This window comes from Triticum dicoccoides, chromosome 5B (assembly GCF_002162155.2).
Source record: "Triticum dicoccoides isolate Atlit2015 ecotype Zavitan chromosome 5B, WEW_v2.0, whole genome shotgun sequence".
Taxonomy (NCBI): domain Eukaryota; kingdom Viridiplantae; phylum Streptophyta; class Magnoliopsida; order Poales; family Poaceae; genus Triticum; species Triticum dicoccoides.
In genome coordinates, this window is record NC_041389.1 from 98,930,058 (window position 1) to 98,941,324 (window position 11,267).

Genomic DNA, 11,267 nt, shown 5'->3' on the forward strand with positions numbered 1-11,267 from the left:
TCATAATTTTTATTATAGTAAGAATATTACAATGTCTTTACAAGTATCCAATAAAAGGAAAATTGCAAGGAAATAAAAGAAAATCCTAAAACTAATCTTCTAGTAATATTTTCTTCTTTTTCTTCACTTTATCCCTACAAAATGTAACAAAATAAACAGAAAAACAAACAAACTATTTATAACATGTCAATACTGTTATTTTTTATGCAGAACTAGATATGAGCATATATTTCTAGAATTACATGGTGTGAATATTGTATGAGTAAGATTATAATGGAAATGAATTTTGATAGGAGCCCACTTTCGACGAGTATTTATCTCACAAAGCTAAATAATCATGGCATTTACCTTTTGATAGTATTATTATACTATACTACCAGTATACTACTCCACTTGGCTTTTTTAGATGAGCAGATCTGAGATAGACATCTGTTCAAGTGGCTATAGGTAGGCTTGAAGAATTCTCATCGGTTCAAGTGGCTACAGGTGGTCGCACAACTGGAATATAGACTACTAGTACTATTTGAAAAGAAAACAAGAGCAAATCTGAACATACTAGTCAGATCCGATCACATTGAGCTAGAAAGAAAATTCATCAGGAAACAGATGGCCGGCGACTTACTTCCAGACGTTGAGGATCTCGTTGTGCCCGGCGAAGACGCTACGGAGCGCGTCGCAGACGGACTGCTCACAGCGATAGCTGCCGCAGATGAACTCGTTGTCCTGCAGGTAGTCCAGCAGCCAGGGAATTAAAGATAGGAGGGCTAGAATTGAAAGAACTAACAATTCATGAGTAGGGCAAACATAAACATGCTCAAGTATAACAAAAAGGAGAACACCCAATTCTATGCAATAACATAGAAAAAAGGAATAATTTAGCTGATGCAGTTGAGCTCATATGCTTTAGAAGTGGTCATACGATGTGTTTAGCATTCCCATACCATGGTGTCCGTTTTTCTTCTTCTAAGGAGCACACACTCTTTGTGGTATTGTGGTTATACTAAGTTACTAACTCACGAGCAAGCAATATCAAACAAGTATCAGCAAAAAAAGGGTTACTTACTAAGTCGAATCCTATTCTTTAATGCAGCTAAACAAACATATGATGTGATAGGTAAAATACCCTTTAAAGCAGGACTGATTCCAGAGTCTATGATGTTCACCAATCAACGCGGTGCTCTATATCTATGACTGCGAGAACTGAAAATAGAGTATCCGAAAAAGTACTAGAACACAAGCAGCGACATAGACAGAAAACAGGAATAGTTCAGCCAGATGCAGTTGAGCCAGTTGGCATACAATTCAAGAGTTGTTAAGAATCAAATTAAGGGTGTGTGGCATTTCCATATCCTGGTGTCTTTATCTCTAAAGAACACTAATACTATGTTTGGTAATATTAAGTTACTAACCGGAAGCCTCTTTTAGTGCAGCTAAACAAATACATGCTCAAATATGTTACCTATTCTTTAGAATAGCGCTGATTCCAAAATAAGCAACGCAAAGCATGTACATTACCCCTAGATGGTATGACCCGAAGGTGAAAAGCATGGCATTTGTGTTTACTTGGCCTCTCTGAATAGCCAACTCCTTGACCCACTCTTTCACAATCTGCATTTCAAACATGCATATTGTTCACCAGACGATAAATTACCAAAAGGTAACGCCAACTCGCATATGGAAGGAGGAAACAGCCACCTTGTCAAGCTTCCCCAGCACCTCTTCTTGCCTGGCGGCCTCCTCCTTGCTCTTGTACAGACCCAGCTGGGCCAAAAGCTAAGATTTTGATCAACGAGCAAGGCTTCAATCGGTTCATCTAGTACTTGGTTGAAATAGGAAGGTAAAGAAGACCAGAATATACGAGTTCTGTGGAGTGTTTTTTTTCAGCTCACCATAGAGAATTGGTAGCTGGTAAACTTGGTTGGTGACACATATGATTGTGAAGTTGTTGGTATTTCACCAAGTTTCAGGCTAAAGCTAGACCCGGGTTCTGTCTGAAATCTGAACTGACAAGTTATAATAAGCTCAAGACTGCAGTGACTTTATTCATCCCTATCCAGTATACTCTACTAGTGTAGAAGTGAATTTGTTGTCAAAATTTACTTGGTTGTAAGCGGGAGGTGAAGAACGCCAGAATTATACAACCTGGCAGCCCAAGATTCAGATGTTATATGTCGTTCGTGTTGCTCAGGGAAACTTGGATCAGAAGTTCAGAACCCAAGATTCAGATGGCATGATGTAGGTGACTCCTAGCAAAATGAGAGCACGCGAGAAATGGCAGGGAGGGAGCGGGTGTTACTTAGCTCACCTGGGAAACGAAGAAGTGGCCGGATGCGTGCAGGAGACGACAATACGAAGCGCTCAACTTGGCGGCGCCGGTGGGAATGGCGACTCTAGCGGCTCTGGCGCTACTGCTGTGCATCTCCATGACCTCCATGGACGGGTTCGCCGCCGCTCAGTACAAGGTGGGCGGGCTGGACGCGTGGGGGGTACCGCCGTCCAGCAAGTTGGACGTGTACGTGCGGTGGGCCAAGTCCGTCCCCGTCAAGCTCGGCGACGCCCTCTTCTTCCTCTACCCGCCCAGCTAGGACAGCGTCGTGCAGCTCACCGCCAAGGCCTTCACCGCCTGTGACGTGTCCGACCCACTGCTCAAGCTGGAGGACGGCAACTCCGTCTTCAACCTCACCAAGCCCGGGCGGGCCTACTTCAGCAGCGCCGCCTCGGCGTGCTGCCGCAAGGGCGAGAAGTTCAAGCTGCGATGATACTTGAAAGAAACAGAATCGTAGCCTCGAAGCGGCCAACATGTGGCAATAATCGAATCAGAGCGGCAGATCGGTTCGAACCTGCTCCAATTCCTGTGTGCTATGGAGGTCAGCCTCCAGCGGCCCGTCGAAGGACCGCATAATCTGGAAGCTAGACGAGGATCTGGAAGCCCGGCTATGGCCGTGGCGGCTGGATCTGGGGCCTTCGGGTGGCGGGGAGCTCCTCCTCCTACATCTCGGCGGCCTCCACACACCGGAGCAACGGCCTCGCCGGAGGATGTGGTCACCAGCTCTCCTCTGGATCCGGTGAGGAGGGTTGGGGAAGGAGCTCACCACGGCTCCATGCCCTGGATCTGGTGTGAGGGAGGGGGAAGGGGGCTCGCTGTGGTCGGGAGGGAGAGTAAGAGGCGGGTGGCCGGGGCTTCCCGATCTAGATCGAAGTCGAGGGAGGTGGGTGGGTGTGTCAGGAGGAAGGGGAGGGGAGAGAACGTGACTAGAGGGAGGGGATAAGGGGTGATAGCAATGGCGCACTAGTAGGGGTGCGCCATACGTATAGATAGCAATGACGCATTTTTTACTGGTGCGCCATTACTAGTTAAAACTAGTAATGGCGCATTTTTCTCTAGTGCCACTGCTAAATCTGGGAGGGGTGTGGGGCCAGAACAAAACTAGTAATGGCGCATCACACACCAGATGCGCCATTAGTAATATGGCTACTAATGGCGCATCCATATCTAGTGCGCCACTGCTATATAGCAGTGGCGCACCACATACATGGTGCGTCATTAATGTCCATATTAGCTATAGTCGTTTTGGTAGTAGTGGCAATAGCACAATAAGAATTAAGGACGGAAGAAGATAGATGCATCCATCAAGGTATGACCTCCTCCTCCTCAACTCAGTGCACCAGGCCACCGACCGGCGGCTAAGGATCGGCGGCTTTTGTGGCGAGGTCAAGGTGCTTCTCAGCAAAGGCATCCAAGGCTTCCAGCTGGTTGAAGAAGGCAAACATCATAGCATCCTCACTGGCCTTGTAGATACCTATGTACATGACTGCTTGTAAACGTGGATTGTAGGTCAGCAAAATCTTGCAGGGAGAGGCGCCTCGCGGCGAGCGCGACCTCCAGATGGACATTCTTCGTGGCGTCGGCGGGCAGTCACAGGGCCACCAATGCTTGAAAGAGGTTCCGACAATGGAGGACGGTTAGGGTGGCAGGCAATGAGGAGCCCGGCCGCGCAGGCTGGAGGAGTATGGCGATGTCGTCCGTGAGCTTCTTGACGACGGTGAACTTGTTGGTGGTGGCAACAATCATCTGGTCCAACTGAGAGTCGTAGCTGGCGTCGACGGCGGCCATCCACCAGCCAGTCGCCAACACCGTCTGGAGACGATCCTCGATGCCATGTCGCAAGACGGCATCGTGGACCGTCTGGCACAGCCACTGACCGCTCGCGCACATCGCTGCCATGGGTCTGGAGTGAGCACTTTTGCACTTAGTGTAGGTGCTTAGGCAAATGCTTAGGTGCGTATGATGTGGTAGATGCATTGGAATGGAGGGGCGCATTCATATGAGTGTAAACTGCGTTGCATTCACATCATGCTGCCTCTTTTCCCGGTCCTCCTCCCATTACTTCCCTCATGCATTCATGATGCTAATTGAAGGAGGATGCATCATTGGTCGTTCAACATTTCGGGAACCGCTACCCTCTCCCTCGTCTGCATTAAAGCTGTATCAAGAACTGCGCCACCTGCTGCACGCCCGGCTAAACACACCTCCTCGCCTCCATCTAGCTTAATTACTGAATTTTAGTTGCAAAAATTAGATACTGCTAGTGATTTTTAGCTTCATATTTTCACAAATCGCAGTGTTATAAGGTTGACAAATGGAAATGTTACTAGATCAACAAATGACAATCTTTCCAGTTTGACAAATGGAAACATACCCAATATGATAGATGCAAATCTTACCAAATTGTTTGTAAAGTGGTAGCACATGGGTCATCCAAAACAACCGTTTGTGTTGAAGAGATGCACAAATCCTGCTCTTACTTTGCATACGGGTGTTCTTTCTAAAATGTTTGCGATCAAGTGCCATTAAAACCTATAGCCATTAAAACCAAGACACATGGCGTCATGTGAATGGCTAAAATTTGAATTATACACATAAATGCATTTAAAAACTCAATTAATGCATAAAAATGTTCAAACGAACCCCGAAAAATCCTAAAAAATGACATAACACTCCCGTTGTTCTATGTTGACACGAGAAAAAATTTCAGAGCAATAAGAGGCAATGGATATCGTTTTGTCCCCAAAGGTGGGACGTTCCCTACCAAAACCATCAGGCTTGTTGTAAGAAAATCTAGTTTGTGAGAAGCATACCCCCAAACCTGCCCGAAATGGGACAAATTTTTTACCACGACATGTTGATGCCACACCATAATAGCATGCATGCCAAGTTTCCTGAATTTTAGACGAGATTTGGATTTATACTAGAATTTAAAAACCAGGTATCTCAATGTTTGCGGCCGAGTGACGGTGGGAGGGTGTTTGACGACATTCATTCTCATTTCTTGCATGGGACCTAATTAAGCATGCAACAAAGCACACAGATTTGAATTTTCAACCAATTTATATGCATTAGAGCATATGTGTGCATGTATTGTTCAAATTTGAATTATGAACATGAATGCATAGAAAACTCAATTAATGTATAAAAATGTCCAAGCGAACCCCCTAAAATCCCAAAAAATGACACAACACCCCTGATGTTCTATGTTGACACAAGCAAAAAAATTGAAATCGAGAAGAGGCAATGGATATCGTTTCGTCTAGATAGGTGAAACGTTCCCTACCGAAACCATCGGGCTTGTTGTGAGACGCTCTGGTTTGTTAGAAGCATATCCCCAAACCTGCCCCAAATGGGACAAAAAAATTACCATGACATGTTAATGCCGCTTGATACGTCTCCAACGTATCTATAATTTTTGATTGTTCCATGCTATTATATTACCCGTTTTTGATGTTTATGGGCTTTACTTTACACTTTTGTATCATTTTTGGGACTAACCTACTAACCGGAGACCCAGCCTGAATTGCTGTTTTTTGTGCCTATTTTAGTGTTTCGAAGAAAACGAATATCAAACGGAGCCCAAACGGAATGAAACCTTCAAGAGCGATCTTTTTGGAACAAACGTGATAATGGGGACTTGGAGTGGACGTCAAGCAATAGAGGAGGCGGCCACAAGGGTACCCGGCATGCCCCCTAGGGATGGGCGCGCCCCCCACCCTCGTGGGCCCTTCGAGCGTCCACCGACCTACTTCTTCCTCCTATATATATAACAACGTACCCTGAAACCATCGACGAGCACCACGAAAACCTAATTCCACCGCCGCAACCTTCTGTATCCGCGAGATCCCATCTTGGAGCCTTCATCGGCGCTCCGCGGAGGGGGAATCGACCACGGAGGGCCTCTACATCATCTCTAAGGCCATTCCGATGAGTTGTGAGTAGTTTACCACAGACCTTCGGGTCCATACTTATTAGCTAGATGGCTTCTTCTCTCTCTTTGAATCTCAATACAAAGTTCTCCTCGATCTTCTTGGAGATCTATTCGATGTAACTCTTTTTGTGGTGTGTTTGTCGAGATCTGATGAATTGTGGGTTTATGATCAAGTTTATCTATGAGAAATATTTGAATCTCCTCTGAATTCTTTTATGTGTGATTAAGTTATCTTTGTAAGTCACTTCGAATTATCAGTTTGGTTTGGCCTACTAGATTGATCTTTCTTGCAATGGGAGAAGTGCTTAGCTTTGGGTTCAATCTTGCGGTGTCCTTTCCCAGTGACAGCAGGGGTAGCAAGGCACGTATTGTATTGTTCCCATCGAGGATAAAAAGAAGGGGTTTGTATCATATTGCATGAGTTTATCCCTCTACATCATGTCATCTTTCTTAATGCGTTACTCTATTCTTCATGAACTTAATACTCTAGATGCAGGCAGGAGTCGGTCGATGTGTGGAGTAATAGTAGTAGATGCAGGCAGGAGTCAGTCTACTTGCCACGGACGTGATGCCTATATACATGATCATGCCTAGATAATCTCATAACTATGCGCTTTTCTATCAATTGCTCGACAGTAATTTATTCACCCACCGTAATACTTATGCTATCTTGAGAGAAGCCACTAGTGAAACCTATCTTTTATCATATAAGTTTTCCATCTACTTTTATTTGCATCTTTTACTTTCCAATCTATATCATAAAAATACCAAAAATATTTATCTTATCATATTATCTCTATCAGATCTCACTTTCGCAAGTGGCCATGAAGGGATTGACAACCCCTTTATTGCGTTGGTTACGAGGTTCTTGTTTGTTTGTGTAGGTGCGTGGGACTTTTGAGGAGCCTCCTACTGGATTTATACCTTGGTTCTAAAAAACTGAGGGAAATACTTACGCTACTTTGCTTCATCACCCTTTCCTCTTCAAGGAAAACCAACGCAAGCTGAAGACTTAGCAAGGAGGATTTTTGGCGCCGTTGCCGGGGAGGTCTTCGCTCAAGTCAAGACATACCAAGTACCCATCACAAACTCATCTCCCTCGCATTACATTATTTGCCATTTGCCTCTCATTTTCCTCTCCCCCACTTCACCCTTGCCGTTTTATTCGCCCTTCTTCCGTTCGATCTTGTGTTACCATGTGCCTTCTTTTTGCTTGCGTCTTTGCTTGCTAAGATCTATGGATCCTCATCCGCTTGCTAATCTTTTTAAGAGATCCAATTATGATGAACCAATTTCTAGTGATTTGAGTGCACTATATTATCTTTATGAGGATTTGCTTGAAATTTGTGAATATGAAAATTGTGATGAAGAAATTTATGAAGAGATTCATGATAACTCCTTGAATAAAAAGCATGATTGCAATGATTCTATTATAAATTCTATTAATGTGAATTGTGTTAATGATATGGAAAACCCTAAGCTTGGGGATGCTAGTTTTGCTTTGTCCACTACTTGTTGCAATGATCATGATTGGGGTGATTCTTCTTATAATCTTGAAATTTTATTTAAGCCCCATGTTGAATATGAGATTGATAATAATGTTTGCAATAACACTGAAAGTGGGTTTGGAAGAGTGTCAACTTTAGATCCCACATATTTGGATAATGTTCAATCGTATGAAGTTTTTGATAAAAGTGGGTTTGGAGAGGTCATGACTTTAGTTAATGTTAATCCCACTATTTTGGAAGAGTGCCAACTTTGCATGCATGTGGATCGTGCTGAGAATATTTTATGTGATAGCTATATTATTGTATTTTCTTATGATACCGCATGTAATTATTATGAGAGAGGAAAATATCGTTGTAGAAATTTTCATGTTGCTAAATTACCTCTCGTTATGTTGAGATTGCTATCGTTTCTTTCCGCTTCCTTGCATATGCTAGTTTTTGCTTGCTATGATAAAAAAAAATTACTATAAGATGCCTATGCATAGGAAGTATGTTAGACTTAGATGTGATTTTCATATGCTACATGATGCTCTCTTCGTGTTTCAATTGCTATCTTTTATGTGAGCATCATTGAATTTATCAATGCCTAGCTTGGGACGTTAAACAATAGCGCTTGTTGGGAGGCAACCCAATTTTATTTTTGTTTTTTTGTTTTTGTATCTGTTTAGTAATAAATATTTCATCTAGATTCTGTTTAGATGTGTTTTCATGTTTTAATTAGTGTTTGTGCCAAGTAGAACCTATAGGATAACCTACGGTGATAGTTAATTTGATTCTGCTGAAAAACAGAAACTTTGCGTGCACGAAAATAATTTTAGTAATTCACAGAAACGTGCTTTTGCATTTATTATTTTTTCTGTAGATCAATAGACAAATTTCCCAGGGCTTCGTATTTTGGTAGGATTTTTAGAGTTCCAGAAGTACTCAAGAGTTACAGATTGCTACAGACTGTTCTGTTTTTGACAGATTCTGTTTTTCGTGTGTTGTTAGCTTATTTTGATGCGTCTATGGCTAGTATCAAGGGGTATGAACCATATATAAGTTGGAATACAGCAGGTTTAACACCAGTATAGATAAAGAATGAGTTCATTACAGTACCTTATGTGGTGGTTTTTTTTTCTTGCACAAACGGAGCTCATGAGATTTCCTGTTGAGTTTTGTGTTGTGAAGTTTTCAAGTTTTGGGTAAAGATTTGATGGATTATGGACTAAGGAGTGGCAAGAGCCTAAGCTTGGGGATGCCAATGGCACCCAAATATGTTCAAGGATAACCAAAAGCCTAAGCTTGGGGATGTCCCGGAAGGCATCCCCTCTTTCGTCTTCGTCTATCGGTAACTTTACTTGGAGCTATATTTTTATTCACCACATGATATGTGTTTTGCTTGGAGCATCTTGTATGATATTAGTATTTGCTTTTTAGATTACCACAGTCATCCTTGCTGTACACACCTTTTGGGAGAATCCCACTTGATTATAATTTATTAGAATACTCTATGTGCTTCACTTATATCTTTTGAGCTAGATAGTTTTGCTCTAGTGCTTCACTTATATCTTTTATAGCATGGCGGTGGCTTAATTTTGTAGAAATTGTTGATCTCTCATGCTTCACTAATATTATTTTTAGAGTCTTTTAGAACAGCATGGTATTTTCTGTGGTTATAATATTGGTCCTAGAATGATGGGCATCCAAGTACGGTATAATAAAAACTATCATATAGGAAGTGAATTGGATGCTATGATCAGTTTGATACTTTATAATTGATTTGAGATATAGAGGTGGTAAAATTAGAGTCATGCTAGTTGGTTGATTATGAATTTAAAGAATACTTGTGTTGAAGTTTGTGATTCCCATAGCATGCATGTATGGTGAGCCGCTTTGTGATGAAGTTGGAGCACAATTTTATTTATTGATTGTCTTCCTTATGAGTGGCGGTCGGGGAGGAGCGATGGTCTTTTCCTACCAATCTATCCCCCTAGGAGCATGCGCGTAGTACTTTGTTTTCAAAGGCCTGTAGATTCTTGCAATAAGTATATGAGTTCTTTATGATTAATGTTGAGTCCATGGATTATACACACTCTCACCCTTCCACCATTGCTAGCCTCTCTTGTGTCGCACAACTTTCGCCGGTACCATACACCCACCATATACCTTCCTCAAAACAGCCACCATACCTACCTATTATGGAATTTCCCTAGCCATTCTGAGATATATTGCCATGCAACTTTCCATCGTTCCGTTTACATGACACGCATCATCATTGTCATATTGCTCTTTGCATGATCATGTAGTTGGCATCGTATTTGTGGCAAGGCCGCCTTCCTAATTTTCATACATGTCACTCTTGATTCATTCCATATCCCGGTACACTGCCGGAGGCATTCGTATAGAGTCATATTTTTGTTCTAAGTATCGAGTTGTAATCTTGAGTTGTAAGTAAATAAAAGTGTGATGATCTTCATTATTAGAGCATTGTCCTAGTGAGGAAAGGATGATGGAGACTATGATTCCCCCACAAGTCGGGATGAGACTTCAGACTTTAAAAAAAAGGCCAAAGAGCCCACCAAATAAAAAAGTGAGAGAAAAGAGAGAACGGACAGTGTTACTATCCTTTTTACCACACTTGTGCTTCAAAGTATCACCATGATCTTCATGATAGAGAGTCTCCTATGTTGTCACTTTCATATACTAGTGGGAATTTTTCATTATAGAACTTGGCTTGTATATTCCAATGATGGGCTTCCTCAAAACGCCATAGGTCTTCGTGAGCAAGCTTGTTGGATGCACACCCACTTAGTTTCTTTTGTTGAGCTTTCATACATTTATAGCTCTAGTGCATCCGTTGCATGGCAATCCCTACTCACTCACATTGATATCTATTAATGGGCATCTCCATAGCCCGTTGATACGCCTAGTTGATGTGCGACTATCTTCTACTTTTTGTCTTCTCCACAACCACCATTCTATTCCACATATAGTGCTATGTCCATGGCTCACGCTCATGTATTGCGTGAAAGTTGAAAAGGTTTGAGATTACTAAAGTATGAACCAATTGCTTGGCTTGTCATCGGGGTTGTGCATGATTAAATACTTTGTGTGATGAAGATATAGCAACAGCCAGACTATATGATTTTGTAGGGATAACTTTCTTTAGCCATGTTATTTTGAGAAGACATGATTGCTTTATTAGTATGCTTGAAGTATTACTATTTCTTATGTCAATATGAACTTTTATTTTGAATCATTTGGATCTGAACATTCATGCCACAATAAACAAAATTACATTGAGAAATATGCTAGGTAGCATTCCACATCAAAAATTATGTTTTTATCATTTACCTACTCGAGGACGAGCGGGAATTAAGCTTGGGGGTGCTTGATACGTCTCCAACGTATCTATAATTTTTTGATTGTTCCATGCTATTATATTACCCATTTTGGATGTTTATGGGCTTTACTTTACACTTTTATATCATTTTTGGGACTAACCTACTAACCGGAG

At 42.1% G+C, this 11,267-nt stretch overlaps 1 pseudogene; it reads left to right on the plus strand.

Moving 5' to 3' along the window:
• Window positions 1-2,432: 2,432 nt before the first annotated feature.
• LOC119309170 lies at window positions 2,433-2,759 on the plus strand (annotated as a pseudogene).
• The last annotated feature ends 8,508 nt before the right edge of the window (window positions 2,760-11,267 follow it).